Source organism: Gadus macrocephalus, chromosome 19, assembly GCF_031168955.1.
Source record: "Gadus macrocephalus chromosome 19, ASM3116895v1".
Taxonomy (NCBI): domain Eukaryota; kingdom Metazoa; phylum Chordata; class Actinopteri; order Gadiformes; family Gadidae; genus Gadus; species Gadus macrocephalus.
The window spans coordinates 12,422,873-12,428,647 of NC_082400.1; the positions used below are offsets into that span (position 1 = coordinate 12,422,873).

The window sequence follows — 5,775 nt, forward strand, 5'->3', positions numbered from 1 at the left end:
GAGGTGAGGTAGGAGGTGAGGGAGGTAGGAGGGGAGGAGGGAGGGAGGCAGGAGGGAGGTCAAGGTAGGAGGGGAGGAGGGAGGGAGGGGGGAGGAGGGGAGGGAAGGAGGTGGGAGGGAGATTGAGGGGTTAGGGTGGGGGGTGTAAGGTAAGGTAAGGGTAGAAGGGAGGCTGGAGGTTAAGGTAGAAGGGGGAGGTCACAGCTAGGCAACATGATGAAAAAAAAAACAAGCAACCAGGTAGGATTTGAATAGTATTTTATATTATAATACACCTTTGTATACATTTGAACAAGCGTGTGCACATTGAAACATTTTGGGGTGGACTGGTGTGTCCCAATTCGAGCAGTTCGTCGTGAAACCAGTGAAACCATGAATTAACCATCTTTCCCTAACTCTGTCCCTAACTCTGAACCCCAACGACTTGAAAAAACAAGGAACACTCCCACTGTGGGGAGGAAGGAAACCATCGATGGAACACGTTGGGAGCCTCCTGACGTGCAGCAGATGGTGACAAAGTCACGTTCTGCAAGTGGGTTAGAAGATGAATCCACAGGCCAGCGACGAGGAGCTGTGATGCGGCGCCGCGGGTTGGTCACTCTGAAATGTAGCCAGAGGAAAACATAAAACATGTTCACTTTAAGACTGTATGTAAATATCTAAGAAGTGTCAGGTAATCAATAATAAAATTACAACTGTAGTTAACCAAAACGTCCATGTTATCTTCAGCCGAGGAATACTGACCTGAAGAGCTCCAGAGGTTCAGATGCAGGTGAGATACGGCTCAGTTGCGTCTTCCCCCGGACCGAGCACAGCATTTCAACCGCACCTTAGAAAGATTGACGACATGGATTATTCAAAATGATCATAACATTCAGGTGTTCAGCAGACCCTCCTGCCCAAAGAGACCTGGTGAATGCAGATGGATTTGCCTGAAGAAGACCCAACAGGGTCAAAATGTTGCTGCTAACTTTTTAATTAATAAATAAATAAATATATATGGGAGCTTAAGCAGTGCTGCGGATATTACATTTCTTTCACTTGAATTCAGATGCACGTCATTACATGTGGCCTATGAACTGGGGGCTGAAGCCAGTACCATTGATGGCTCCACCATCAGCTCCCCTTTTCACACCCTCCTAGTGGTAACAAACAGCAGGGCTGGTTAGGCCTCAATGTCCGGTCACAGTGATCATTTGATGGTCTGGTAGCAAAAACAGTAGTGTTTGAGCTATTTGGCATCAATGGTAGGTGGATGGTCTGGTAACCAAACACTAGCTTGGGGCGATCTGGTAAAAGTAGTTGTTTGCTTTAATGTCTGGTAGTAAACCATACAGTTCATGCCAGCTCACCAGTAATCCTTGGCAGGTAGCCTCGTGGTGTTCCTCCAGATGCGCGGCTCCTCCTTCAGGTCTCGGCCAAGGTTCCTGGTCTGGTTAACACCATTAGTTGAGCCATGGGTGGGTGCAGCTTTATTCTTTGGAAGTCATTCAGAAATGAGATGAAAGATTAATAGCGATTTGTTTTAATATTTGAAACATGCCCCAACAGATACTCTGGTGTGTGAATTCAAGAGCGCACTTCTTGTCGTCACATGACCTATACAACACAATGTTGACTGGACTTCACCTTCCAGAGACTTCAGCAGTCACATCGTAGTCCTCCGAGCAGATCCTGGTGGGTCGTCTGAGTCATCTAGTCACAAGACAATCAGGATATTAACTAAAACCGTCTCGCACCTCACTAGAATCTAGAATCTTTTAAATAGCAAAAAATACAACTTTCAGAACTTATGTTTAAAATGTACACATGGAGAGCCAAATTGAGAGTCTTAATAAATCGTGTCCACTCATCACTCCATTAACCCAGGGAACGTTTCCTCAACATCATTTTGGTCAAAGGGATGGAGAGACAGATATAGGACTAGTTGAGTGGCTTGTTTAGCAGTAGTAGTAGGAGTAGTCTATTCCATAGAGTGGTGGGAGAACGATGATCACCTCAGAGACGGGTGCCATTACGCCACGAGGGACATCCTCCCCCAGCAGATCCCTAGCACGGCTCCCTCCATCACTCCCCTCCATCCCGGAGTCCTAGTCTGGAACAAACAGCAGTGGTTTCTCTGGTAACAAACAGCATTATTCAGTCTGGTAACATAGTTGGCCGTCATGTCTGATAGTAAACTATAGTTTATGCAGCCTTATCACTTCCACTGGCTGGTAGACGGAGTCACGGTCTTCCTCCTGGTGCCTCGCTCCTCCATCAGCTCTCCTCGGCAAAGGTATTCTGGTCTGGTAAAGTTGAGTGGCTAGTTTAGTAGTAGTAATCCATCACACTCACTGCCAGCTCAACGAAAAAACAAAAAAACAACACTTTAGTGACAGGTGTCCTTACCCCAGGAGGTGGTCATCAGCACAACTCCGTGAGCTCCCCTCCACCACAGAGCCATGGTCTGCAACCCACCGGTGGGTTCCCCTCCATGTCTGGTATCAAACATTGGTAGTTAGTCTGGTCACACAGCAGTGGTTTAAATTGTGTGGGAAAATATGGTTTGCTGTAATGTCCGATTTACTGCAAACGATAGTTATGCAAACTTCCCAGTACTCCTTATTGGCCGGCAGATCGATGGTCTTCCTCCAGATGCACGGTTCCCCCATCAGCCCTCCTCAGCCAAGGACTCCTACAAAACAGTGGTAATTGTTCAGCCATTTATTCTTTGGAAGCCTCGTTTAAAATCATTCTGAACCCGAGTGCTGGCTTGAGTGTGAAAGGAATAGAATATTAATTTTATATTTTAAACTTGCACTAAGAAACATGCACGCTTGGCAATTTGTAGAAAGAAAAGTTGACTTGGTACTGACCTTCAGAAGACTTAAGCAGTCCCATCGTAGTCCTCGTCTCGTTCCTGGTTGGTCACCAGCTTCCTTTAGTCATAATGCAAACACACTTTAAAATCAGGACACAAATACATTTTCCCGCCTTAGCCGACAGACCAAGTTGAATTACAAAACTTGTAGAAGTCGTGTACTAGTAGCGCACACTCTGTAGCCTTCACATTTAGGAGTTATTGAGTCTATAAATATAAAACATTCACCGATGCCTCCATTAACCCGGGGACTGTTCTCTCTTAATCAGCCATCAGAAGTAACAGTCAAGAATAAAGGTTCAGAAGCAGTCAGTGACTCACTTTAGAGTCAGGCTTCGTCAGGCAGCCCCTCCACCACAGCTCCATCAGCTTCCCTCCACCATGGCTCCGCTGTCAGCTCTCCAACATCTGGTAACAAACCCCGGGGATTGAATAGCTCACACGACTCAGATGACCCAAAATATTCCCTCATATCATAGCTTTGGCAAAATCTCACAGCATGAAAATCTGAACGAAAAAATTAATAAATCACCCTCCACAATTATTTAGAAGAACTAAAAAGAACCTCTGGGGCTTAAGCATTACAGAACAGCTTTGTGATGGTAGCCTCGGGTCCAACCTGTGCCCCCATTCCTGGTCCAGGGGGCAGGTTACCCTCCGGTCCACCCTGGGGCCCCATTCCTGGTCCAGGGGGTCAGGTTACCCTCCAGTCCAGCCTGGTGCCCCATTCCTGGTCCAGGGGGTCTGGTCCACAGGCCCCAGTCCACCCTGGTGCCCCATTCCTGGTCCAGGGGAACTGGTTACCCGCCAGTCCATCCTGGTGCCCCATTCCTGGTCCAGGGGGTCTAGTCCACCCTGGGGCCCCATTCCTGGTCCAGGGGGTCTGGTCCACAGGCTCCGGTCCACCCTGGTGCCCCATTCCTGGTCCAGGGGGTCTGGTCCTCAGCCTCTGGTCCACCCTGGTGCCCCATTCCTGGTCCAGGGGGTCTGGTCCACAGGCTCCGGTCCACCCTGGTTCCCCATTCCTGGTCCAGGGGGTCTGGTCCACGGCCTCTGGTCCATCCTGGTGCCCCATTCCTGGTCCAGGGGGTCTGGTCCACCCTGGTCCAGGGGAACCTGAAATGGCAGACAGCCTCTTTATAAAACCCCTCACAACAAGGTCTTGGTTTGTACAATATGTACGTGTAATTAAATCTCAGAAGACGAGCTACAACATCACCTGTGATGACACTTATTAGCTAGCAACATATAGGTTTGAAGTCTTTACGAAGACAATTTATTTAGAATTTAGTGTAATAGAAAAATTGAAATCAATGCAACTCAAGTATCAAACATTGACTTCAACATCATAGCAAATACATCCTATGAATATCACAACAGCAAGTTAAATTACATTATCGAATGCCACTTCCACTGGCGAGCCTGGTGCAGCTCTTCCTCCTCCACGTCTCCTGCCTCCGACCATGCTGCACAGGCCACGTCGAGAAGGTCATAATGCTATCGAAGATGGTCCACTACGGTAGGTATCGATGTCAAACACTGCATCAAAAACTCACCTGTGCGGTTCGATGGACATCTTGTTCAGGTTCAGGACAGCAAGGGCTGGAGCTGGCCCCACTGTTAACACATTTAATTTACAAACAAGATATCACAAAGGGAAAGATGATCAATCACACGCTGGAATCACATAGCAACCACAGCACCAGAAAGTGGAAGTGATGCAATCTTTTAATGATTTTCCTATAAAAAAACCTGTTGTGCCTCAAATTTCCAAGTCAATGAGTACGGAAATGAGAATACAAAGCTGGGGTATGCTTGAATCTTTCAATTGAGCTTCACATCATGGCCTCACCAAGAATAAACCAATACAATAAACACAGGGTGCTTAAAAGGAACCACTGGTCCAAGTTTGCTTGTGTTATTTCATCTAACGACACGGAAGCATTTACGCAACAATAAAATGAGTTGACTCTTCTGAACAGCTATGATATGTTTTTACGCAAATGTTTACATTGAACACTTTATTTCTGAGGACTAGTAGAGACGACATTGAGGAGACCGAAGCTATCCAGCCCAAGCACTGAAACTGAAAGTGCACTGACCTCACGGTTATGGACTTCAGACCGGTGGTGACAGCAGGGAGGCGAGGAGACGGACACCTTGTGACACAAAATACAGTTACGAGTTCAACTCTGTACAGCTCTTTGGTCTATATTACTTCAACATGTGAGACATGGATCCATTATTTTAGCTGTTCATTACCTTCAGATTAGGTACCATTACTAGTCTTCAAAAGTAGCCTATAATGCAAGAAGTAACTCCTTGCCATTTAGTTGGGTTTAACTGAATGTCACAGCCCAAATTTTAAGAATAGCAGTATCAATAGTAATATAATTAAAATTATACTTAGCCATAGTCAGCTGCTGGTTGTAGATCTAAGGAGCCGTAGTATGGAAACGTCAAATTGCCTCAAATTTAAATGTTGCAGTCTTCAGAGATCTCTGCATCGTGTACGCGAGACTCGAAAATTAGCGCGCAAGAATGCAGTAAGGGTCGTTTGTAGAGAGCAATTATCGAAGACGTTTTACGCGATGTTTTTCTGATAACTGCCATTGTTATGATTTATAATGTATGCCCTCAATAAATTTGTCAAATATTGTAGATGGTTACTGAAGAAATTGGGTAATACCAGAGGACGCTCTTTAGCGAGGAGGTTACGCAAATGTCAATCCTGATCGTACTGCCAGTTGCCCTCAGGGGACTCAACATCCATAAATCTAACTACCAACCTTCGCAAACAACCCAAAACCTTCCGACTGGAATCCCAACGTTCCAGCACGGACCACCCATAAGTAACGTAACCAGCACCTCACCTTGAGCTGAACGGCGATGAAGATCTTGGGAGTCCTTTG

General features: G+C 46.3%; 1 long non-coding RNA gene across 4 annotated transcripts; it reads right to left on the bottom strand.

Moving 5' to 3' along the window:
- Positions 1 to 241: 241 nt before the first annotated feature.
- LOC132447751 (uncharacterized) lies at positions 242 to 5,553 on the bottom strand. 4 transcript variants are annotated; one of them, XR_009523193.1, is made up of 14 exons: positions 4,966 to 5,553; positions 4,420 to 4,480; positions 4,257 to 4,329; positions 3,518 to 3,979; positions 3,185 to 3,271; positions 2,859 to 2,921; positions 2,602 to 2,677; positions 2,392 to 2,480; positions 2,205 to 2,288; positions 1,998 to 2,095; positions 1,630 to 1,695; positions 1,353 to 1,477; positions 745 to 829; positions 242 to 600 (listed from the first exon to the last, which is right to left on the bottom strand). It is a non-coding gene; the product is annotated as an uncharacterized LOC132447751 (long non-coding RNA). The 4 variants fall into 4 exon arrangements; XR_009523194.1 differs by having other exon boundaries at positions 2,570 to 2,677; XR_009523195.1 differs by having other exon boundaries at positions 2,211 to 2,288; positions 2,392 to 2,677.
- Between the last annotated feature and the right edge of the window lie 222 nt (positions 5,554 to 5,775).